This window comes from Callospermophilus lateralis, chromosome 3 (assembly GCF_048772815.1).
Source record: "Callospermophilus lateralis isolate mCalLat2 chromosome 3, mCalLat2.hap1, whole genome shotgun sequence".
Classification (NCBI taxonomy): Eukaryota; Metazoa; Chordata; class Mammalia; order Rodentia; family Sciuridae; genus Callospermophilus; species Callospermophilus lateralis.
In genome coordinates this window covers 14876474-14903244 of record NC_135307.1, presented here as the reverse complement: position 1 = coordinate 14903244, position 26771 = coordinate 14876474, and the positions used below count along the sequence as shown (strand labels likewise).

General features: G+C 39.4%; 1 protein-coding gene across 2 annotated transcripts in view; it reads right to left on the bottom strand.

Annotated features, from left to right (window-relative positions):
* Rps6ka5 (ribosomal protein S6 kinase A5) overlaps nt 1–26771 on the bottom strand; it is a 188271-nt gene that overhangs the window by 71094 nt on the left and 90406 nt on the right. The gene's annotated exons all lie outside the window — the stretch shown is intronic.

Sequence of the window (26771 nt, the reverse complement as noted above, 5' to 3'; positions counted from 1 at the left end):
CTTGGTCAGTCTGGCTAAAGGTTTGTGAATTTGCTGATCTCCCTGAAGAAATCACCTTTTGGTTTCACTGATTTTCTCTATTGTTTTCACAGTCTTTGACTTATTTTCTCCTAATTTTTATCATTTCCCTCCTTCTTAGTTTGCTCTTCTTTTTGTAGTGTTTTAAAGTAAAATATTGGTTTACTGATTTGGGATCTTTCTTTTTAAAAATTGAGGCAACTGTAGATATAAATTTCCCAATAAGCACTTCTTTAACAGCATCCCAAAAGTTTGGGTATTTACTGTCTTCATTTTCTCTCATCAAAATATTTTATGATTTACTTCTTCTTTGGTACGTTGCTTATTTAGGGGTATGCTGTTTAAGTTGCACATAATTGTGGAAATCCCAAATTTCCTTTTGTTATTTATTTCTAATCCTATTATGTTTGGTCAGAGAATGTACTCTTTATGATTTTAGTCTTCTTGCATTTATTGACTTTTTAAAATGGTCTGGCATATGTCCATCTTAGAGAACATCCTATGTGTACTTGAGAACAATATGTATTCTGCTGTTGTTGTTTACCAAGTTCTATAGATGTCTGTTATGTCTAGGTGGTTTTAGTATTGATCAACTCTTCTCTTTCCTTGTTAACCTTTCTCCTAATTGTACTTAAGCATTATTGAAAATGGGATATTATTGTTAAATATCCATTTCTTTCTCCATTCCTTTCATATTTTGGGGTTTATGTTGTTAGGTTAGCATACATTTACAATCTTCCTGATTTGTCCTTTTATCATTATGAAATGTCTCCTTTTAATGTATAATGGCATTTTTAAAAATATCTGTTAAGTCTGATGTTTCTTGTAGTTGCTGTTTAAAGATTTACGTTTTGCCATCCTTTTCCCTCTAAATAATTTGGGTATTTGAATCTATAGTTTGTCTCCTGTAAATAGTACATAGTTTAACCTTATTCTCCCCAGTCTGACAATTTGACTTTTGATTAGAATAGTTAGCCATTCACATTTTATGTTACTATTAATCCAATAGCTGAATTTATGTCTACCATTTTATTTTTTTGTTTGTTTTTTATATATCTTTTTGTTCCTCTATTCCTCCTTTCTTCCTTTTTTCAAAATTTGGTGACTATTTTCTAATGTAACATTTTAATTCAAGTAGCGAATTTTCTTTTTTTAATTCATTTTTGTAGTTGTAGATGAACAGCATGCCTTTATTTTGTTTATTTTTATGTGATGCTAAGGCTCGAATCTAGTGCCTCACCCATGCTAGGCAAGATCTCTGCCACTGAGCTATAGCCCCTGCCCTCATGTAGTGAATTTTCACTTCATTTTCTTGAGTTATTTTTTAGCGGTTGCTCTATAGCTTACTATATAATATTAACTTAGAAACAGTATAACATTTACACTAACTTAATTCCAATAATATATGGGAAATTACTCCTATGTAGTTCTACTTTCTTCCTCCTTTTTGATCTATTAATGTTAGACACAGTACAGCTACAGTTGGTCTTCTTATCTGTGGATTCCATATCCATAGGTTTAACCAACTGCAAACTGAAAATATTGAGAAAAAAAGTCTACATTGAATATGAATGATTTTATTTTTGTCACCATTCCCTAAACAATACAGCGTAACAATTATTTTCCTAGCATTTGTCATGTACAATCTAGAGACCATTAAAAGTATATAGGAGGGTGTGCATAGCTTACATGCAAATAGTGTAAGAGGCTGCTCTTCTGCATGTTGTCCTTGGCAAATTATTTTTTCCTCCTTCCTTTGCTTTTCTGCAAGATTGTTGCCCTCCCCATTCCTTTTGTTATGTCCCTCTCTTTTGCCCTGCATTCTAAACTCTAGGATGTTAACTGCTAAATAATCTACAACCAAGAACCAAGAACATCTGGTGACCTTGGCGATGCCTTTCTGCAGCCTTGAGTTTAGTGCATCAACTAACACAAACCGTATCAACTGCTGTGAAGTTTAACTTGCAGAAAATCTCTATAATGTTAGACACCTCTCAACTGTAAACAGTTGGCCTTCTGTGTCTGTGGCTTCCACATCCACTAATTCAACCAACAGCATATTGAAAATAGTAAGCAAAAATGTACTTATTTGTAAATTACAGGAACTACCCCAGGAGGCTGAGGTCAAGGTAGGTTTCTGTGTTCCAGTCAGAAAAAAAGAAAAAAGGAGACACAAGCTATAAATGATGAAGACCCCGCTCAGCACACAGCCTTCCTGCCCACTGTCTCAATGCATCTTCTCCCCCTCCCCATAAAAGCCCCTTTGCCTCTGAGTTCCCCAAGGTGAAGCTTTGAGGTTGACAGCGCCTCCATCTTCTAAGATGCTGGTCTTTGAATAAACCTGATTCCTTCAACTCCTTTCCCACATACTGGTCTTTAAATGGTGAGCAGCTGGGACCTTAATCCAGTAGCCAAATCACACCATTTTATACAGGGATGTGGATATTTTTTTGTTCTGGTCTGTGAAGGTAATAGAATCAAGAACCCATGGATACCAAGGGTGCATATGTTGAAAGCCTGGCGATACCGCTATCATTATTACTTTACATAATTTTGTCTGTCAAAGAAGTTGAAAAAAGAGAGCAAGTACATATTTATAGTTTGCTATATGGGTCTTCCTAGTTACCATTTTGATTCTCCTCTCTTTGGGGGGGATTCAGTTATGATCTGATTTAAACTTTCTACCCTAGCCTGTTTTTATTATTTTTTCCACATTTAATAACTTTGGCTATTTTGGTGAAGTCTATTTTATCTGCGGTGTGCCTCCCAAACTGCTCCTCAGAAAGCAGAGTCCTGGGCTTTCCCTCTCTTTTCTGACTGGTGAGGCCGTCTGCCTTTGCCGCACCACAGCCAGCTACTAGGCCCCACTGACTGCTGGCTGACTGCTCTGCTGTTTCCAATAACATTCGGAGGCATAAATTACTCCACACTCTGATCCTATAAATTCAGGGCCCTTTACAAGAAAAGTCAGAGGCCAGTGCTCCAGGTTTGTTCTGACCCTCGGAGGGCTCTCCCTAGGTGTCCACTTCTAATAACCTACCTTGTGCTTTAATAGAGCTACCCGCCTCCTCTCAGTTGCTCACCCGCCAGAATCTTTTTTTTCCCCCCAAAAGTACTTGTAGGTTTGGATTTTCCAGAAATTCTATTTTACATATAGTTAGTTCTTTTGACGAGAGCTTCAGATCTCTGTTCTTCTGAACTGCTGTTCCCCTTATGGATTAAAAAAAAAAAAAAATCTACAAGCCACCTCTCTGGAGTTAAGGGTGAGGACTGAGGCCCACTTTTGGAGTGACAGTCCTGTTTTATTAGGAGACTACTGGGTGAGGACAGTTGCTTTTGGCCATCTCTACCAGCCTGCCCCACCACCATGGAACCCCCATCCTGCGAGTGGAGTGGGCAGGGATGGGGAGCGCTCCACGACCTCGGCTCGCCAAGCCACAGCAGAGTGCCTGCCTTGGGGTGGGGGATGGGGAGGGAGAGGCTCCCCAACCTCCCAGCCTCACTTGTCAGAAAGGTAGGCAGTGTGACTCATGGTGGGTAGGAAATGTTGGTGGCCTGTCTCTTCTGGAGATCCTGGATCCTGGACAGGGACCTGTGGGAAGGAGTCCCACTTCAGGCCACGGCACTTCATGCCTCAAGTGCCATCTACTGGATGCTCTTACTCAAATTTAGAGTTTATTAGATTTTTTCTTTAATAAACGTTTCTTTTTTGACTGTATTCCTACCCTTAAACTTCCAGAGACACTTAATGGTTAGTTGTTCCAACAGCTTTCGTTAGATGAGGTTGTTTCCTGCAGAGGTGTCTACAGAGCTCTTCATGCTGCCAATCTAGGAGTACAACCTCTGGTTTTCCTTTTTTCATTATTAATTTGAAGACATTCTTATATATTTTAAATACAAATTCTTTGTTGGGTATGTAAATGGCAAATATTATCTCTGACTTTGTGACTTACATTTTAATTTTCTTAAACATTTCTCTTGATGAGCAGAAATTGTTTAATTTTGATTAAAATTAATCCCTGACCTGTTAGTGTTTTGAGGAATTTCTGCTTATCCCAAAGTCAAAGATTTCCCCTGATTTATTCTAAAAGCTTTATACTGTTAGCCTGTATATATAAGGTCTTTCCATTTCAAATTATTTTTTGTGTTCACAGTACAGTAAGGGCTGGGATTCACTTTTTTCCATACTACCCAGTTGTTTACATATTTAGTTGTTCCAGAACAATCTAATGAAGAAATTTGTTTCACCTCTGAAATTGCTTTGGCCTATATGCCAAAAACCAACTGACCACATAAATGTGAGCCTGTACCTAGAGTTTCTGTTATACTCTATTGATCCATATCATACCATACTGTACTACTGTCTTGATTTGTGCAACGTGTAGTAGGTTTTGAAATCAGATTGTTTAAGTCTTCCCCATTCCATCATCTTTATTGTTTTACTGTAGAGTCAGCTCTTCAATCTCTATATTAAAAAAAAGAGTACTTGGATTTTGATTTGGATAATTTTACTTTTATAGTTCCTTAGGGGGAGAACTGACTGCTTTAGGCAGCTTCTGTTACTGGAACAAATCTCTGAAATAACTGACTTATAAGGAGGAAAGGTTTATTTTGGCCCATGGTCATTTGACCCTGTTGCCCTTGGGCCTACAGTGAGGCAGCATATCATGGCAGGGGACATGCAATGGAGCAAGCAGTTCACTTAATGGTGGCAGAAAGTGAAAGAGAAGAAGAGGGGATGGTAGTGGATGTGGTAAGGGGTCCCAATATCCCACTTTAAGCACACGCCCTAATGACCTAAAACCTTCCCTAGGTCTCACTTCGTATTTTTACCACCTTCAGCTTTAATAACTAATATAGATACCATATTAGTTATTATCCATAAGCTGAGAACTAATTCTTTAACCCACAGGCTTTGGAGATATTTAAGAACCACACCATAGCACTAACACTTTAACAATATTGAGTTTTGTCAACCACGAATATAGTGTCTTTCTCCAATAAGCTGGTTTTCTTTAATTTCTCTCAGTAATGCGTTCTAATATACAGAGTAAATTTATTCCTAAGTATTCTATGTTTTTTAAAAACTATACTGTTGGGCTGGGGATGTGGCTCAAGTGGTAGCGCGTTCGCCTGGCATGCCTGGGGCCCGGGTTCGATCCTCAGCACCACATACAAAGCAAAGATGTTGTGTCTGCCAATAACTAAAAAATAAATGTTAAAAAAATTCTCTCTCTCTCTCTCTCTCTTTAAAAAAAAACTATACTGTAAAGAATACTTTAAAAGTTGACTTTCTAGTTATCTGATGTTAGATCAAAATATAATTGCACCTTTTTGGTTTTTATTTTGAAACAATTATAAGTTTACAGAAAAACTGTAAGTATAGTATATAGAACTTTTTTCATAAACCATTTAAGTCACCAGCTAGACAACCCATCATTCATATATACCTACAGTTGTATTTCAAACCACAATACTATCATTACAAAGTAAGAAATGAACATGAAAATAGCATTATCATCTGGGGCTGGGGTTGAGGCTCAGTGGTAGAGTGCCTGCCTAGCATGTGTGAGGCGCTGGGTTCAATCTTTCACGTCACATAAAAATATAATAATAAAATAAAATTATTGTATCCATCTACAACTAAAAAATATAAATACAGCATTATCATCTAATCCTCAGTCCTAAATTCAAGTCTCTCAAGTTGTTCACTTATTTCCTTATAGAAAATGATCCAATTCAGAACTAAAAGTTAACATTAGTTGACATATTTCTTTAAATGGTGAAATTTCTCCGTCTTTCTTTGACTTTCATGATCTTTACACTTTTGAAGACTTCTCACAATCTGAGTGTGTCTTCTTATGACCACCATCGTATTTGGTGTGTGAAAGTGTCACCGTGACCTTGGTGCAGCACTCTCTCAGGCAGTATGTGACTTCACTTCATCCTATTATCAATGATTGACTTGGGCCATTTGACGAAGGTAGTGTCTCCTTGGTTCTTCCACCATCAAGAGTACATATTTTACTTTGTGATTAAAAAGTAATTTGGGAGAGGCAGTTTGAAATTATGTAACCGTTCCAAGCCTCATCAAACATTCAATTTATTTATTTATATCTAAATGAATTCATGGTTTCCTATTTTATTCAACTGGCTGAACTGTACTACCATCATTTATTTTTATCCTGAGTCTGTGCTTTTACTGCTAAGGCATGGCCCTGCTGTAATTCTGATAAAAATCTTTTGGTATTTGCCGAGTCCATGTACCCTGGGAGGAATCTAACTCCAACCTCCATCTCCCTGGAGGTGAGGAGCTGCTGAACCTTCCAGCTGTTGCTTTGTGTGTCTACTGAGACTGTCCTTCCACACATTCATCAATTCCCTCCTTGGAGGTCCCCCTTCTCCACAATCTGCAACTACTCCGTCACCCCTTACTCTAACTTCTGACTCTTCAGCCGGTGGGACTGCCACTTCAGGACTACATTTTTTACTTATTTTGCCTATTCTTGGAGAGAAATATTTTCATCTTTAGAAAGGAAGGTAATGCAGTGGTTAAGAACACAGGTCTCGACAGCGGAAAACCTAGAGGGCAGTCCTCGCTATACCCTTCACCAACGGAGGACTGAGCGAGTTACTTAATCCCTCTGAATCTAAATCCATACTTAAAGAACAGTGCATCTTCCTAGGGTTTGTTCATCCCATTCAACAGCCATCTGAGTCCTTATTAAATAAGTCACTCTTCGAGGCACCATACGCACAGCAGTGAACAAAACAGGCAAAAATGTCACTATTGAAGCTATTGGGAGAAGACAGAATCATAAAACCCCGAGAGCATTGGAAGGTCATGATTACTATGGAAAAACAACTCAAATAGAAGCGGGTAGAGAACACCAGGGTGGAGATGAGGATGGATTCTAAATGAGAGTGGTCACTACAGGTCGCACCAAGGTGACTTCTGAGCAAATACGTTAGGTAAACACAGGAGCTAAGCAGATATTTTGGGGAAGAAGGTTCCAGGCAGAAGTTAACTACTAGTGCAGAGACCTGAGGCAGGAGCAGAGTTGGTATATTCAGGGATCAGAGGGGAAGCCAGATGGCTATGACAGAATAAGGAAGGACAGCAGCAGTCAAGGTCACCGAGATAACTGAATTAAGGCCAATGGGAGGGCTGGAAAGGGCCTGACAGGCCATTATTTGGTCTGTTCTATGTGCCATCACTGCACCACGACTTACTGTGGTCTATGTGAACACAGGCAATGCAACACAGAGGCCCTGGCCACTGCCAGGATTTCATTACCTACTCTGAAATGGAAACCTGGAGAGGAGAGGAGGCTGATATGACATGACTCTTTTTAAAAAAAATTTTTAAACATAACTCGTTTTAATCATATTAATGGCTGTGGCTTCTGGGTTGAGAACCATAAGGGTGGAAGCGGTCACTGCAAGGGCAGCCCTGCCTGAGCAACTGGAGGGGGAGCTGGTTCCCCCAAGATGGGAAAAGTCTGCAAGGCATCATGGGGGTTCACTGCTAGATATAAAGAATGCACAGTGTCTGACAAATATTAACAGCTCAAAGCACAGTAGTTGTCATTGTCGTCATTATCATCATCTTGAGTTACCCATGTTAAGAGTGGTAGGACAGGGCAGACCTGCGAATCACCAGCAGATCAGGCCCAGCAACCGCGGAGCGGCAGAGCCACCCCCGGGCCTGCAAGGTAGGCGCACTTGCCACCCACCGGCAGGTCAGGCCCAACAAACTGCGGAGGGGCACAGCTGCCCCACGAGCCTGCTAGGTAGGCAGAACCCTGACCACCGACAGAACAGGACCAGGCCGGCCTGACACATCGCCCCGCCCCGGTTGGGGGAGGGGCAGAGCCGCCGGGCGCCTGCAAGGTAGGCAGACCTGCGACTCACCAGCAGATCAGGCCCAGCAACTGCGGAGCGGCAGAGCCACCCCCGGGCCTGCAAGGTAGGCGTACTTGCCACCCACCGGCAGGTCAGGCCCAACAAACTGCGGAGGGGCACAGCTGCCCCACGAGCCTGCTAGGTAGGCTGAACCATGACCACCGACAGAACAGGCCCAGCGGCCGGCCAGACACATCGCCCCGCCCCGGTTGGGGGAGGGGCAGAGCCGTCGGGCGCCTGCAAGTTAGGCAGACCTGCGACTCACCAGCAGATCAGGCCCAGTGACCCGCGGAGCGGCAGAGCCACCCCTGCGTCTGCAAGGTAGGTGCACTTGCCACCCACCGGCAGGTCAGGCCCAGCAACTCTCGGAGGGACACAGCTGCTCCATGCGCGTGCAAGGTAGGCGGAACCATGACCACCGACAAAACAGGCCCAGTGGCCCGCCAGATACATCACCCCGGTTGGGGGAGGGGCAGAGCCGCCACCAGCGCCTTTTAGGTAGACAGACCTGCAACCGACAGACAGAACAGGCCTAGTGGCCAGCGGAGGGGCAAAGCCGCTGCTCATGCCTGCAAGGTAGGCGGACCTGTGACCACCGAAAGAACAGGCCCATCAAAAGTACAGGCACAGCGGCCTCCCGGCATGGTAGGCACATTGCCTCAATTGAAGGAGGGGCAGAACCACTGCCAAAGCCTGCAAGGGAGACGTTGCAGCTATACAAGAGCAATATAATATATAGGGGGAAAAATCAATAACACAACAGTTTCACCAAGCAGAAAGAAACGCGATCAGTATGAAAAGACAAGGAAAGAAAGGACCACAAGCAATGCAGGTAAATTCAACTTTAGAAGAGGTAATATCTGCAGCAGATGGAATGTCAGATAAAGAATTCAGGATATACATGCTTCAGATGATCTGGAGTCTCAAGGAAGACATTAGACAGCAAAATCAGACAATGAAAGACCACTTCGACCACTTCGACAATGAATTACATAAACAAATCCAAGAAGCAAAAGATCAATTATACAGGGAGATAGAGGTTATAAAAAACAAACAAACAGAAATCCTGGAAATGCAGGAAACAATAAACCAACTTAAAAACTCAATTGAGAATACTACCAGCAGAGTAGAACACTTAGAAGATAGAACATCAGACAATGAAGACAAAGTATTTCAACTGGAGAAGAACATAGACAGCTCAGCAAAGCTATTAAGAAACCATGAGCAGAACATTCAAGAAATATGGGATAACATAAAGAGACCAAACTTAAGAGTCATTGGGATACAGGAAGGTATTGAGGTCCAAACCAAAGGAATGAGCAATCTATTCAACAAAATAATACGAGAAAACTTCCCAGACTTGAAGAATGAGACAGAATCCCAAATCCTAGAAGCCTACAGGACGCCGAATGTGCAAAATCATAAGAGATCCACACCTAGACACATTATAATGAAGATGCCCAACATACAGAATAAAGCTACAAGAGAAAGGACGCAGATTACATTTAGGGGTAAACCAATCAGGATAACAGCTGATCTTTCAACACAGACTCTGAAAGCTAGAAGATCCTGGAATAACATATTTCATACACTGAAAGAAAATGGGTTCCAACCAAGAATTGTGTATCCCGCGAAATTAAGCTTCAGGATGGAAGATGAAATTAAAACCTTCTATGATAAACAAAAGTTAAAAGAATTTGCAGCTAGAAAACCATCTCTTCAAAACATCCTCGGCAAAATATTACAGGAAGAGGAAATGGAAAATATCAATGAAAACCAACAGCGGGAGGTAGTACAGTAAAGGGGGGGGAATAATCAAAGAGGAAAACAAACCATGTTTAGTAACATAAATAAACAAATATGGCTGGAAGAACAACCCATATCTCAATAATAACCCTAAATGTTAATGGCTTAAACTCACCAATTAAGAGACACAGGCTAGTAGAATGGATCACAAAACAAGACCCAACAATATGCTGCCTTCAGGAGACGCATTTGTTAGGAAAAGACATACATAGACTGAAGGTGAAAGGTTGGGAAAAATCATATCACTCATATGAACTTCGGAAACAAGCAGGAGTGTCCATACTCATATCAAATAAAATAGATTTCAAGCCAAAGTTAATCAAAAGGGATGAAGAGGGACACTACATACTTCTCAAGGGAACCATACACCAACAACACATAACAATCATAAATATATATGCCCCAAACAATGGTGCAGCTATGTTCATCAAACAAACTCTTCTCAAGTTCAAGAGTCTAATAGACCACCATACAATAATCATGGGAGACTTCAACACACCTCTCTCACCACTGGACAGATCTTCCAAACAAAAGTTGAATAAGGAAACTATAGAGCTCAATAACACAATTAATAACCTAGACTTAATTGACATATATAGAATATACCACCCAACATCAAGCAGTTACACTTTTTTCTCAGCAGCACATGGATCCTTCTCAAAAATAGATCATATATTATGTCACAGGGCAACTCTTAGACAATATAAAGGAGTAGAGATAATACCATGCATCTTATCTGATCATAATGGAATGAAATTGAAAATTAACGATAAAAGAAGTAAGGAAAAATCATGCATCACTTGGAGAATGAACAATAGGTTACTGAATGATCAATGGGTTATAGAAGACATCAAGGAGGAAATTAAAAAATTCTTAGAGATAAATGAAAACACAGACACAACATATCGGAATCTTTGGGACACATTGAAAGCAGTTCTAAGAGGAAAATTTATTGCTTGGAGTTCATTCCTTAAAAAAAGAAAAAACCAACAAATAAATGATCTAATACTTCAACTCAAAATCCTAGAAAAAGAAGAGCAAAACAACAGCAAAAGAAGTAGAAGACAAGAAATAATTAAAATCAGAGCTGAAATTAATGAAATCGAAACAAAAGAAACAATAGAAAAAATTGACAAAACTAAAAGTTGGTTCTTTGAAAAAATAAATAAAATCGACAGACCCTTAGCCACGCTAACGAAGAGAAGAAGAGAGAGAACTCAAATTACCAGCATACGGGATGAAAAAGGCAATATCACAACAGACACTTCAGAAATACAGAAGATTATCAGAAATTATTTTGAATCCTTATACTCCAACAAAATAGAAGATAGTGAAGGCATCGATAAATTTCTTAAGTCATATGATTTGCCCAGATTGAGTCAGGAGGATATTGACAACCTAAACAGACCAATATCAATTGAGGAAATAGAAGATACCATCAAAAGACTACCAACTAAGAAAAGCCCAGGACCGGATGGGTATACAGCAGAGTTTTACAAAACCTTTAAAGAGGAACTAATACCAATACTTTTCAAGCTATTTCAGGAAATAGAAAAAGAGGGAGAGCTTCCAAATTCATTCTATGAGGCCAACATCACCCTGATTCCTAAACCAGACAAAGACACTTCAAAGAAAGAAAACTACAGACCAATATCTCTAATGAACCTAGATGCAAAAATCCTCAATAAACTTCTGGCGAACCGGATACAAAAACATATCAAAAAAATTGTGCACCATGATCAGGTAGGATTTATCCCTGGGATGCAAGGTTGGTTCAATATACGGAAATCAATAAATGTTATTCACCACATCAATAGGCTTAAAAATAAGAACCATATGATCATCTCGATAGATGCGGAAAAAGCATTCGACAAAGTACAGCATCCCTTTATGTTCAAAACTCTAGAAAAACTAGGGATAACAGGAACATACCTCAATATTGTAAAAGCAATCTATGCCAAGCCTCAGGCTAGCATCATTCTGAATGGAGAAAAACTGAAGGCATTCCCTCTAAAATCTGGAACAAGACAGGGATGCCCTCTCTCACCACTTCTGTTCAACATAGTTCTCGAATCACTGGCCAGAGCAATTAGACAGACGAAAGAAATTGAAGGCATAAAAATAGGAAAAGAAGAACTCAAATTATCACTATTTGCAGATGACATGATTCTATACCTAGCAGACCCAAAAGGGTCTACAAAGAAACTATTAGAGCTAATAAATGAATTCAGCAAAGTGGCAGGATATAAAATCAACACGCATAAATCAAAGGCATTCCTGTATATCAGCGACAAATCCTCTGAAATGGAAATGAAGACAACCACCCCATTCACAATATCCTCAAAAAAAATAAAATACTTGGGAATCAACCTAACAAAAGAGGTGAAAGACTTATACAATGAAAACTACAGAACCCTAAAGAAAGAAATAGAAGATCTTAGAAGATGGAAAAATATACCCTGTTCATGGATAGGTAGAAGTAACATCATCAAAATGGCGATATTACCAAAAGTTCTCTATAGGTTTAATGCAATGCCAATCAAAATCCCAACGGCATTTCTTGTAGAAATAGAGAAAGCAATCATGAAATTCATATGGAAAAATAAAAGACCCAGAATAGCAAAAACAATGCTAAGCAGGAAGTGTGAATCAGGCGGTATAGCTATACCAGACTTCAAACTATACTACAGAGCAATAGTAACAAAAACAGCATGGTACTGGTACCAAAACAGGCGGGTGGACCAATGGTACAGAATAGAGGACACAGAAACCAATCCACAAAACTACAACTATCTTATATTCGATAAAGGGGCTAAAAGCATGCAATGGAAGAAGGATAGCATCTTCAACAAATGGTGTTGGGAAAACTGGAAATCCATTTGCAACAAAATGAAACTGAATCCCTTTCTCTCGCCATGCACAAAAGTTAACTCAAAGTGGATCAAGGAACTTGATATCAAATCAGAGACATGGCGTTTGATAGAAGAAAAAGTTGGCTATGATCTACATACTGTGGGGTCGGGCTCCAAATTCCTCAATAGGACACCCATAGCACAACAGTTAATAACTAGAATCAACAAATGGGACTTACTCAAACTAAAAAGTTTTTTCTCAGCAAAAGAAACAATAAGAGAGGTAAATAGGGAGCCTACGTCCTGGGAACAAATCTTTACTCCTCACACTTCAGACAGAGCCCTAATATCCAGAATATACAAAGAACTAAAAAAATTAGACAATGAGATAACGAATAACCCAATCAACAAATGGGCCAAGGACCTGAACAGAAATTTCTCAGAGGACGACATACAATCAATCAACAAGTATATGAAAAAATGCTCACCATCTCTAGCAGTCAGAGAAATGCAAATCAAAACCACCCTAAGATACCATCTCACTCCAGTAAGATTGGCAGCCATTAGGAAGTCAAACAGCAACAAGTGCTGGCGAGGATGTGGGGAAAAGGGTACTCTTGTACATTGCTGGTGGGACTGCAAATTGGTGCGGCCAATTTGGAAAGCAGTATGGAGATTTCTTGGAAAGCTCGGAATGGAACCACCATTTGATCCAGCTATTCCCCTACTCGGTCTATTCCCTAAAGACCTAAAAAGAGCACACTATAGGGACACTGCTACATCCATGTTCATAGCAGCACAATTCACAATAGCAAGACTGTGGAACCAACCTAGATGCCCTTCAATAGACGAATGGATAAAAAAAATGTGGCATTTATACACAATGGAGTATTACTCTGCATTAAGAAATGACAAAATCATAGAATTTGGAGGGAAATGGATGGCATTAGAGCAGATTATGCTAAGTGAAGCTAGCCAATCCCTTAAAAACAAATGCCAAATGTCTTCTTTGATATAAGGAGAGTAACTAAGAACAGAGTAGGGACGAAGAGCATGAGAAGAAGATTAACATTAAACAGGGATGAGAGGTGGGAGGGAAAGGGAGAGAGAAGGGAAATTGCATGTAAATGGAAGGAGACCCTCAGGGGTATACAAAATTACATACAAGAGGAAGTGAGGGGAAAGGAGGAAAAATATAAGGGGGAGAAATGAACTACAGTAGAGGGGGTAGAGAGAGAAGAGGGGAGGGGAGGGGGGAGGGGGGATAGTAGAGGATAGGAAAGGCAGCAGAATACAACAGACACCAGAATGGCAATATGTAAATCAATGGTTCTGCAACTGATGTGATTCTGCAATCTGTATATGGGGTAAAATGGGAGCTCATATCCCACTTGAATCAAAGTGTGAAATATGATATATCAAGAAGTATGTAATGTTTTGAACAACCTACAATAAAAATTAATTAAAAAAAAAAAGAGTGGTAGGACAGCTCTATAGGGACCCTCCTAGGAAGGAAGATTTCTGTGGCTAATTTCATAATATTAAGAGGAGGCTCCATGAACCAGCCTGAAAGAGATTCATGTACATTCCTTGAAATTATGTGGAATTGTTTTGAGTACATGCAAGCATATGTGCATTCTTTTGAGAGCATTCACAGGTTTTATAAAATTCTCCAAGGATGGGCTGGGACACAGCTAAGTTAGAGCATTTGTTTAGCATGTGTGAGACCCTAGGTTCAATACCTAGAACCATATAAAAAATAACAACATTAAATTAAAAACTCTTAGTGTTTTTATTAGTGTATTATAGTTATATGTACTATTGGGGTTTGACATCATTATACATGCATAGAATATAATTGCTCCACTTCAGTTCCTAGAGCTTCCTTTTCCCTCCCCTCCTCCCTCCTGCTGTTCCCCTTCCTCTACTTTATTAGTCTTCCTTCTCTTTTATTGATAGTTTCTTTTTAACCGTGCTTTACAGATACACATAAAGGTGAACTTCACGGTGGCATAATCATATGTGTACATGCACAATTTGATCCATTTCATTCCACCGTTCTTCCCTTTTCCCACCCCACCTCCCTCCTGCCTCTATCCTCTTCCTTTCCTCCACTATCTCCCTTCTAGGAATTCCCTGCCCCCACCATTTTCCTTATTTTGCTCGAGCATCCACATATGAGAAAAAACATCCAACCTCTGAGTTTCTGAGTCGGCTTATTTCACTTAACATGATGTTCTCTAGTTCCATCCACCTATCAGAAAATGACATAATTTCATTCTTCTTCATGGTTGAATAAAATTCCACTGTTTAGGTGATGGGCATCTGGGATGGTTCTATAACTTGGCTGGTGTGGCTTGCACTTCAATAAACATTGATATGCCTGTGTTACTACAGTATGCTCATCTTAATTCTTTTGAATAAATACCAAAGAGTGGGATAGCTGGCTCATATGGTGGTTCCGTTCCTAGTCTTTTGCAGAAACCCCATATTGTTTTCCAAAGTGGGTGTTCTAATTTGCAGTGCTACCAATAATGTATGAGTATGTCCTTCCCTGACATCCTCGCCAGCATTATTATTACTGTCTGTATTCTTAATGATTGCCATTCTAATGGAGTGAGATGAAATCTCTACGTAGTTTTGATTTGCAATTCCCTGATTGCTATGGATGTTGAACATTTTTTCATATATTTGTTGGCTATTTATTTATTTGGTATTTATTGTTTTGAGTTTTTTATGTACTCTGGATATTAATCCTCCTGTCAGAGGAGTTGCTCGCGAAGATTTTCTCCCATTAATGTAAGTTCTCTCTTCACACTCTTTGTTTCCTTTGCTGTGTAGAAGTTTTTAAACTTGATACCTCTCCTTATTGATTTTTGGTTTTATTTCTTGAGCTTTAGGGGTCTGGTTAAGAAAGACGGTACTTGTGCCAATAAATTAGGAGTGTTGAGTCTATATTTTCTTCTAGCAGTTGCAAAGTTTCTAGTCTAATTCCTAGGTCTTTGACTCACTTTGACTTTTGTGCAGGATTAAAGATAGCAATCTGGTTTCAATCTTCTACATAGGGATATCCAGTTTTCCTAGCACCATTTGTTAAAAAGGCTATCTTTTCTCTAATATATGTTTTTGGCATATTTGTTGTGTATCAGATGACTATGTGGACCTGTCTCTGTGTCTTCTGTTCTATTCCATAGGTCTTCATGTCTGTTCTGATGCCAATACCACGCAGTTTTTGTTACTGTAGCTCTGTAGTACAATTTGAGATCAGGTATCCAGCATCACTCTTCTTGTTCAGGATTGCTTTTGCTATTCTGGGTCTTTTATTCTTCCAAATGAATTTTAGGATTTTTTCCTAGTTCTGTTAGAAATGTCATTGGTATTTTGATGGGGATTGTACTGAATCTGTATAATGTTTTTGGTAGTATGGCCATTTTGACAATATTAATTCTGCCTATCTAAGAACATGGAAGGCTTTCCATCTTCTAAGATCTACTTCAATTTCTTTCTTCTGTGTTTTATAGCTTTCATTGTAGAGGTCTTTTACATCCATAGTTAGATTTATTCCCAAGTTGTTTTTTTGTTTTTGTTTGTTTGTTTTGCAGATATTGTGAATGGGACAGTTTTTCTGATTTCTTTCTCAGCAGATTCATTAGGAAAGCGATATGCTACATACAATAAGCTCAAGGCCAACATCATTCTGAATGGAGAAAAACTGAAAATATTTCCTCTAAAATCAGGAAAAAAACCAAGGATGTTCACTCTTACCACTCAGATTCAACACAGTTCTTAAAAATCTAGCTAATCAGACAAGAAAAGGAAATTAAAAGAGATATAATAGGAAGTCAAATTATCTCTCCTTGCTGATGTATTACCTTATATCTAGAAGACCCAAAAAACTCCACCAGAAGATTTCTAGAGCTGATAAGCAAATTCAGCTAAGGAGCAGGATACAGATCAACATACATAAAAAAAAAAAATTCTTAAATAAGATTCTCCAAGGAATTTTAGCCAAACCAAGTGCAAAGAGCACCTTAAATACAGCAGAACTCTGAATGAAAAGCTCCTAGTGATTGACTATAGATCAGCAAGTGTTGACTGATGGCACATGGGGACATCTGTGAGTAAGCAGAGCACCATGGCTCTTTTGTAAGTGTCACACAGACATGGGATCGTCCCCAGCACGGACACCCAGGGTTCCACGTTCCTGAGTGTTAAGATCACTTCTCCCTATTTTCACCCCTGCTTGGCACAGCTCCCTAGAGCTTCTCTGGAGTTAGGCAGGGGAGGTTTGAAGCTAAAGAAAAGTGAGGTGCAGCGAGGGCTTTTCATCTTCAACAAGCTCTGACAACTGAGGATGCGCTGAAGCTATGTCTCTGGAGTCTTTACACCTATTTGTTTATCAGGAGACAAAGAAACTGTAGGGGATGGTCAGGGCTCGCCCTGGAAACTCAGAACAACTTCATCAGGCAATGACCGAACCAAGCCAAAACATGGAAAAGACTGTCTTGAACATTATTAAATCTGAGTTGAATTTTGAAGTTTTATTCTCTCAAAAGAAGCAACAGAAATAGAAATATAGGCAAATTCTTGGCCAGAATCACTAGTGACTTCAAAATGGTTAGTGACACCCTGAGCTGGTCAAGCCTCACTGACATTAAGAGGATTAGTCTTCTCTGCTTTGTAACTCAAGAAAGCCCCCCCCCTCCATGACTCCTGCCCCTTTCCAGCTCAGCCCAAATTACCCTGTTCACATAAAAGATGTATTAAAAAGCTCAGGCTGAATAATCTGAGTGAAAACTGCCTACAGTTAGAGTATTTAAGGTACAACCTGCCTGGTGGGTTCTTGACCCATGCCAGCTCACATATCTTGAAAAATTTATCTGACAGAATTAGGGGCCAGTTACATTTCTGGAAATTCTTTCTCAAGTTTTGGGCAATTTTCCCATAAGTTGTAAGCTTGTTCATTTCTTTTAATTTTTTTAAGCCAATGATGTTTTTATTCTTCTCGTTATAGAAAAACTGTCAGGAATAGGGTGAGCTTGCTCCATTTTTATTGATATTTCTTCAGCTTTTTGCCTTTGTGGGAATATAACAAAAATGGACTGAGTAACATTGTCAATACACCTCTGGCTACTGATGGTTTTTTGATTTTAGCACCAGGGATAGAACTCAGGGGCACTCAACCACTGAGCCACATCCCCAGCCCTATTTTGTATTTTATTTAGAAACAGGGTCTCATTGAGTTGCTTAGTGCTTCACTATTGGAGAAGCTGACTTTGAAGTGGTGATCCTCCTGCCTCAGCCTCTTGAGCCCCTGGGATTATTACAGGCATGTGCTACTGTGCCTGGATTACTGATTTTTTTTTTTTTTTTTTTTTTTTATAAAAGTAGCATCTTGGGGCTGGTGATGTGGCTCAAGCGGTAGCACGCTCGCCTGGCATGCGTGTGGCCCGGATTTGATCCTCAGCACCACATACAAACAAAGATGTTGTGTCTGCCGAAAAACTAAAAAATAAATATTAAAAAATTTCTCTCTGTCTCTCTTTGTCTCTCTCTTAAAAAAAAAATAAAAGTAACATCTTAATAACCCCAGAAAGTCAAAGAAAGTGGGAAAGGACTATTGAAAGAGAAGAATCTAGTAATATTATCAAGGGTTTGGGCTGCCCTCCTTTAAAATCTGAATCTTAACATACATTGACCTCTGCTTCTGAAACTAGACAAATGATAATAATAACTACAGATACTGGGCACTTATTCTGTGCCTGTTCTATTTAGGTATAATAAATTTGACCCTCATAAACAATGCTGTGAAGTAGGAACACTAATGGTAACCTGGGTATGGTGGTGCAGACCTATAATGCTAGCAACTTGGGAGGCAGAAAAGAGGATCACAAGTTTAAGACCAGCCTGGGCAACTTAGCAAGACCCTGTCTCAAAAAATTTTAGAAAGGGTTGGGGATGTAGCTCAATGAAAAAGTGTCCACGGGTTCAATTACTAATACCAAAAAGAAAAAAGAAACCATAATAATATAATCCTCAGAGGAAATATAACAATTGCTAGAGATAAAAGTAAAACTTGGAGAAGTTAAATAAATGATCCAGAGTTGCACGGTTTATTAACTGGAGAAGTAAGGGCAATGACTAGAAGCATCTGACTCCACAGATGGTGCTTTCACAGGCCTCTTCCAGCTGCTCTTGTCCCTTCTGATGTGACTTCACTGCTGCTTATCAGAACAGCCTCGTCAGGCAGTTGGTCTTGCTAATTAGTGTCAGAAAACATGCCTTCAAAGCAATAATTATGTCCTTTGACTCTTTAAACCACTTATAGCCAACATAGAATGTTTTAAATATATATTTGGTCACATAATTTCATTATCTTAAGGGTTTTTCCCAATTAAAGTTCTGAAGGCTCATCAGACTACCGCAGACCTTGAGAGCAGATGTCTGATTGGATCCATACTGAGTTGTTGTTTTAATGGCTAGAGTAAACAATTAGTTTAAATCTTTCTGAGAATGTGCAAACTAAAATTATGGTGGACCGATTTTATAACATGGAACTTAAGCAATTTAGGTTGTGCAGCAGGGCAACCCGGCTGGTTTCTTAAGAAAAGGACTTGTCCTTGTTGGCAGAAATGTCTGCAACCTTGCAGAAATCTCCTTAATTTTTATCAAGTTATTTTAACCTACCTGCCCATTAAAGCAGACAAAACTGAATTTGTCAACGAAGAGCTACAATTGCGGTTCTGGCCAAAAATTAGAACCTCAAATTGTCTATAGACCAATATCATCAAATGTTCAGTTGTAAAAAATGGTACATATGAAGGACAATACAGTACTCTATCCACCCTTCTCAATATGCTATTGTGGCTTTGAACAAAGGCACAGCAGAAGAATACCACAAACTTGGACAACACTGTATTGGAAAAAACTATACACTGTTATCTTGTACCAAAGGCTTCTAGTAGGAAGCCTCAAGAGTGATATGAAAGGGCTCTATTTAGGAAGCTTGGTGAAAGCTGTCCACCACATCATACAGTGGCTCCTAAAGGAAGCCCTATTAAGACCATTTCTCCTAGGTCACAATGCTTCACTTGGGGACTTTAAGATAAAATAATTTATCTTGATATCAAATTCAGAGAAAATTGCAAATTTCAGTGTAAAGAATCTCCATATACTCATTAGGAAAGTTCACCAATTGTTTCCATTTTGCTTCTTTTGCTTTAGAATTCTCTTCCTGTCTGTTTTTATACATGGCACAAAAATTTCCTGACCCACATTGGAGATATCATGCTCCTCTACTCCTACGTACCTCAATGTGCATCTCCCAGGACATGCTCTCACACTCCCACGGTGTGATTTAATATCAGAACCTTCAACTATGATAAAAATACTATTACCTAATATATTCCTATTCAAATATTCAAAAATGCCTAATAACACTCTTTGCAGCTACTTTTATTCAGTCCAGGATCTAGTTAAAGATCATATATAATGCCTTAGAAATGACTGTCTGAAACTTTCTTTCCTTCTTTCTTGATCTTGACACTCTGAAGAGGAGAGGCTTGCTATTTTGTGGACCAACCCTCAATTTGGATTTTATATGGTGTTTCCTCCTGATTAGACACAAATTCCTGGCTAATACCAGTGCAATAATTTTACCCTTCTTAGAACAAATCAGAACGGTCCTCTCCTCAACACTGGTGTTACTGATCACCTCCTTAGTGCAAAGTCATGAGTGGAGTTTGCCAGGATTCTCCACACCATAAAGTTATTATGTTTTCCTTTGTAATTAACTGGCAAACTGTGGGGTGATCAATTGAGACTATGTAAAAAAATATCCTGCTCCTCAACAAAGCATTCCTCCCTCTTTCTGACAGGAGTGATGGTTGTTGAACTCCATCACCCCGTCTCTCATTGGCTTTCTTCCAACAAGAGAAGAGCTTTCCCTTCGCCCTGTTTATTGTTCTTTCCTACTTTCTAGCACAACAAGATGTTCTAGTTTCATCTTGTACTCTTCTAGGCTTTATTTTAATACAACCATCACGGATAGATCATTATCACTTTACATAGATCACTCCACATAACCAGACAACCGCAGGGAAATGGGACAGCACAGGGCCGGAGATTAAGTGCTGTGTCTAGGATGCTGCAGGCAGGAAATGCCGAGACCCAGGGGTGAGCTCAGTTAGCACTCGAGTAAAGAAGAGGAAATAAAAAGGCAGGTTCGCAGAGGAGCAGTAGATTATTTAGCTTGGCTGGAACTTGTGTATCAGAACACAATAATGGGAGTGGGGCTGGGAAAGACAGGCCGAGACTGGGCCAGACTGTTCTAAAAGCCTGACTATGGAGTTGAGACTATCTCTTCAAGTAAACAGGAGTCACTGGGAGATTTTAAGCAGTGGTGTATCCCAATTATGGCTGTGTGGGAAGAAAACTAATTAGTCATATCTTTAAAGGATGGACTGGAAAGGATTGAGAGGGGTGAAACAAAAAGACATTCCAACTGTTTATCATTTTCTGCTATTAAAAATAAAACTGCTTCTCCTGACACACTCAGGAAATCAATTCCTGTGGCCTGAACTGTGTGCTGAAGTGAAACCACGTGGTTCTTCCACATACCAACTGTGGGGCCGTGGCACCTTTCACAGAGATGACAATCTATCCCCTTAAGTGCTGCTTACAAGGAGTGGATGAGATGGGTTTGAAAAAAATGCCATGAGTGCTGCCTGATAACAAATAAAAACTGAAGAATCTAAAAATTACATTAAGAGGGCTGGGGATGTGGCTCAAGCGATAGCGCGCTTGCCTGGCATGCGTGCGGTCCAGGTTGGATCCTTAGCATCACGTACAAACAAAGATGTTGTGTCCGCCGAAAGCTAAAAATAAATAAATAAATATTTAAAAAAAAATAAAAATAAAAATTACATTAAGAAATATTTGCCAGCTCTCATCTCAAACAGCTCCATGGTTCTAGATACAGGAATATAGGATTTTCTAGCCTATAAATAAAATTAGAATAAGATAAGAAAATAATGCCACAAGAAATACCCTGGTATATACATCTTGTCTACTTGGGCAGGTACAGATTGGTAGGACACATTCCTAAAACTGAATTAGTGAGACACAAAATACCTTGTATATTAAATTTTTATAACTGCTATCAATTTTAGGGGGTAGGGGTGTACCAGGGATTAAACTCAAGGGCACTCGGCCACTGAGTCACATTTCCAGACCTTTTTGTATTTTTATTTAGAGACAAGGTCTCACTGAATTGCTTAGTGCCTGCCTCCCTTTTGCTGAGGCTGGCTTTGAACCCGTGATCCTCCTGCCTCAGCCTCCTGAGCCGTTAGGATTATAAGCTTGTGCCACCACACCTGGCTTGCTGTCAATTTTTGATAAGCACTGTGTTCAAAAAGGTTGAGGCCATTTATATTCCACACCAACAGTGAATGGATGCCTTTTAATAAGGTCTAACTCTTGTTATTAACAATATCTTTAATTTTTGTTAATCTAACAGGCAATGCCAAGATACAGAGAATTTTAAGGTTCAAAAGAAAGGAGAGCAGAAGAAAATCTGAGGGTCTTCTGCAGCTCGACTGGAGATATTTTCAGTGAAGTAGGACAAATCATCTCTGCCAGACAGGAAGAGAGTGATGGGGCTGAGGGTTCAAGAAGGAAGAAAGGTAGGAAAGTTCATATGCGGTTCACGAGAGAAAAGTAAAACCTCTGCTAACCTTCCAGGAGGTTCTGTTAAGATTGTCAGCACAGATTTCATGCCAGACCCAAGAGACACATTTTATTGATCTATAAGGAAAGCTTAGCAACCTGGAATTGCAAACAGAGATCAGAGGTGATCCAAGTGATAGCAGTGTCAGGTGAGGAGGGAGAATTGGAGGGTGAGCAATTCCAGGGTACCAGCAAGGCAGGTTCCAGGTTCGCAAGGATGATAGGAACCAGAAGGAAGTGGTGAGAGGAACAGGAAGGCAGGGTTCAAGGGGGATTAAAGACTGCCTGAGGAGTGCAAGAAACGGGGAGAAGGAAGGTTGTGGCCAGAGAAGACATCTGACGTTAAGGTCTTCCAGGTGTGGATGGTTTGACCATGGCCCAATGAGTAGCTATTCTTATTTGGGAACGGCTAATGTGAAGTAACAGGTCAAGATGTCTGACTTGGAGTTGAACTGGTTATCAATACTGCTCCTAGGGAGGTGATGGAGGGAAACTGGAGGAAAAGGAAACCAAGTCTGATGAGCAAGTCATTGGAAAGGCACGTGTGTATCCTAGGAGGCAGTAAATGACAGGACCCAGGGGAGTGGAGAGAAAAAAGTTCTCAGGAAAACCAAAACTCCATTAACAAGTAACTACTGAAATGACATTTAGCCACCATCACTTTGCTGAGTTCCAGGAGCAGAATGGGAAGACGGGTGGTCTTCCATGAAAGGGACTGCTGGGGAAGAAACACCGTTCAAGGAGAGAAGTTTTACTTAGGACGAGAGGACAATAAAGTGTGCTTGTTAAGATTCAGGACCCGTGCACACAGGGTTACTCATGGAGCTCACGGAAAGGGTTAGAAGACGACGAGGGGCAGGGGATATGTAAGTAGGAAAGATCCTAATAAATCAATAAATTAAAAAAAATATCCAAAGCTTCTAAAACATTAAGTGCATACAAAATGAAGCTTTACAGTGAGTTCACTGTCTAATTACATATTTTATATTTTACTCTAAAAGCTGATTTAAATATATTTTGACAGAAAGTCAAGTTGAATTTTGGCACGGATGAGACAGACCTTAAAGTTCCAGGGCAGTTTTCCCACTTGCAGACACAGAGTCTTACAGTAGCAAATATAAGGCACTCATGTTCAATTCGAGAAATGAATAAACATGTAATAGCCCAATCACTGGCTGCTATAGCTGCAAAGGAGTCTTAGGGTAGATAGTTCATCTCAAGTTTTAGCATTGATTAAAAAGTACAAATAAGATGTTGTAACTGCTAAAAACTGCAACTGAAATGGGCCAGTGGGGAACAGAAAGAAAGTAGGGAAAGGAAAAAGGGAAGCTGTAGTGATATGGTAAGAAAATCTTTCTTAACAGACAGGTACTGGCATTCTGATCCCTTCTCCTAAGAAAGTATAGGGTGAATCTTGAGACTTAGTCTGTTTATAACTAAGAATAAAAGGGGGCCATGAACAGTCCATCCTTTAGACAATAATTAGAGACAGAGTGCTTGCCTAGCAGGCAGGCCCTGAGTTCAACCCCCGCACCACCAAAAACAATAATTAGAAATAAATTGGGAATAAACCTGTATATAGGCTCTGAAGCTGTCAAATTTCATCAATTGTGACTTTTCCAAAAAATAGCGACCAATTTATTATTATACTGAGATTTATTTGTAATCCATAACAGTGGAAAACTCATATGATCCCGGTATTGACAGTTGGTTCCTTGATTAAACTAAAGGGAATTTCTTTGTTATATGAATATGATTAAATCTCAATTATTTTGAATTTGTTAAATTGTATTTTACAGATAGAATGACTCACATTCTATAGCTGCAAATTATTAATAGAAATGATTTTAATTCCCATGTGATATTGTCACGAGGACTAAATGAGCTATCGAGGATAAAGGCTGGAGCAGAAATACAATAGACACTTATTCCATGGTAACTAATGGCTATTGTTATTATTTATACACATCAATTATAACTTATAGAATAGAAAAATACTGTTCAACTTTAATTATTATGACTTAAATATAAAAATCTGATTTATAATACCCAGACCTATCTATCAATATAAGCAGAATTTCAATGCTTATAAATGCTTAACATATATTTCTATAAAGTATTACTTGAGTCTAATTAGTTTTAGTTAATGCTAAAGGGAAATTTTCTTAAGTAATTGATTTTTTTGGTGCAAAATTTAAATTTTCAAAAAATTTGTTTTTTATACAAGGGCAATTAATTTGCTCTTACAGACTCTTGTGTTCTGGTATTCGGGTGTCAGATGAAGAATTCCAATACTGTGTCTCAGCATACAAATAACAGAAATCACACAAATACAGTAAAAAAGTCAAAAGCACAAAAACTCTTCCATTTTAAAACACACTACCATCCTCCTTAAATCCTGCATGTCACATCTTCCCTCTCTTCTTTCTTTGGTGGCCAACTTCTATTAAGGGAGGTCTATGTGGAGGACATTTCTTTCCTACCCAATGTTCACTTCAGAATGCTGCTTAACAAATTACTTCAGACCTAGTGGCATAGACAACATAAATTTATTATTTTACCATTTGGGTCATTAGAAGTCTAATATGGACATCACTGGGCTAAAATCAAGCTGTTGGTGGGTTGCATTTCTTCTAAAGGCTCTCTCTGGGGGCATCTGTGTCCTTGCCTTTTCCAGCTTCTAGACAGAGGCTGCCCACATTCCTTGGCTCAGGGCCCCCTTCTCCACCTTCAAAGCCAGCAATGGCAGTCGAATCCTCCTCACATGGCATCTCCTGCTTCCTGCTGTGAGATGGTTACAATGGGCCCACTCAGGTAATTCAGGATAATCCTCATATCTTACAGAGTCTCTCTTCCATCTATACCTTTTGCCAAGTAATATCTATACCTTTTGTCATGTAATCCAACACAGTCACAGGTTCTGGGGATGAGGCTATGGGCATCTTTGGGAGGCCATTACTCTGCCTGCCACTGCCTCCATTCACTCCTTAACACACTACAGTACAACTTCACCTTCACTACACCACTGTAGCCTATGGTTAAAAATAACTCATGTTTCTAAAATCTGTGAATACTTTTCAGTACTTATACTACTTAACATTTCAGCTGCACTTTGCAAATCATGGAAAGAATATTTCCAAAAGAACAAAGAGAGACTGACACAAGAACTGCCCTGGTGGATCAGTACTGAACCTCTCAAAATTGCTGGTATTAGACCACTGAATTTTGGGGTAGTCTGTTATGCAGAAAAGGCTAACTAATATCGTAGTAACTTATAGATCATTTTTAGAACTACTAAGTGACCTGTTCAAGATCATATGGGAAGTGACAAAGCCATAATTTAAATCCAAGTCCATCTGACTGCAAAAACTAAAGCCCCGTCTGATCTGACCTCACCACCAGGACTCCGTGGCATTCACCTTGGCCTTGTGGGTAGTTAGGTTTCTAATGCTCCACACATCTTCCTGTCTTCAGGCTGACACACATGTTGTATGCATCACTGGGCCTTAATATTCTTCCTCATCTTCTCCTTTTGCTCAGTTATGGATTATTCTTGCTCTTAGTCACAGGTGAAACTTTTTTCAAGAAGGTCTTCTCTGATAAACCAGATTAAATTTAGGACTTTTCATTATACACTGTCATTAGTACTCTTTGTGTTTCCTTTCAAGTGCTTATTTCAATGGTAATTACTTAATGGTGTACTAATTTGCTAATGTCTGTTTCCCTTTTAAACTCAGAGGCCCCAAGGACAAGGATTTGGTGTAGGTTGTTTGCTACTAGATGCAAACATCTGGCACACAGTACTCAGGCAAATATCTGTGGAAGGAATAAAGAGTTTAAAATTGTCTATACCTTGATACAGTTCACATATTATAATAAAGGAGGCAATATCCCAAAGAGAAAACCTACATGATAAAGAATCTGAAGCCATGTATTTTTGTGCAGAGGGATCCATTATTTATTCCTCCATAGTTGAGTTTCATTGATTTTCTAAGTGTAAGGCCCACAGACTGTGGAAAAAAGGCCTTCATCAAAAGTCTGAGTGAAGCTTATGTCTAAAGAAGTAACAAATTAGAATGTTTAAGACTCCCCAGTGAGCAGTAATTTTTTTAGTATTATGACACAGTCATATGTTCTTTTAGAAAGTAATTCAAAATTGTAATGTTATAATGCCAGGCTGATTTTATTTCCAGTGCTGGGGACTGAATTCAGGGGTATTCTATCACTGAACTCCATTCCAAGCCTTTTCTTCCTTTCTTTCTTTTCTTTTCTTTTTTTTTTTTTTTTTAAGTTGCCCAGGAAGGGTGAGTAGCTAGGGTTACAGGAATGTGCCACTATGCCCAGCCCTTTGAAAGAAGTGTGTGTATAAGTAGGTATGTATGTATACATTTTTTTCTATGCCACCATAAGGATGTTCTTTTAATTCTGGCCACGTTTCTGCCACATGAGAGACACAATTTATAT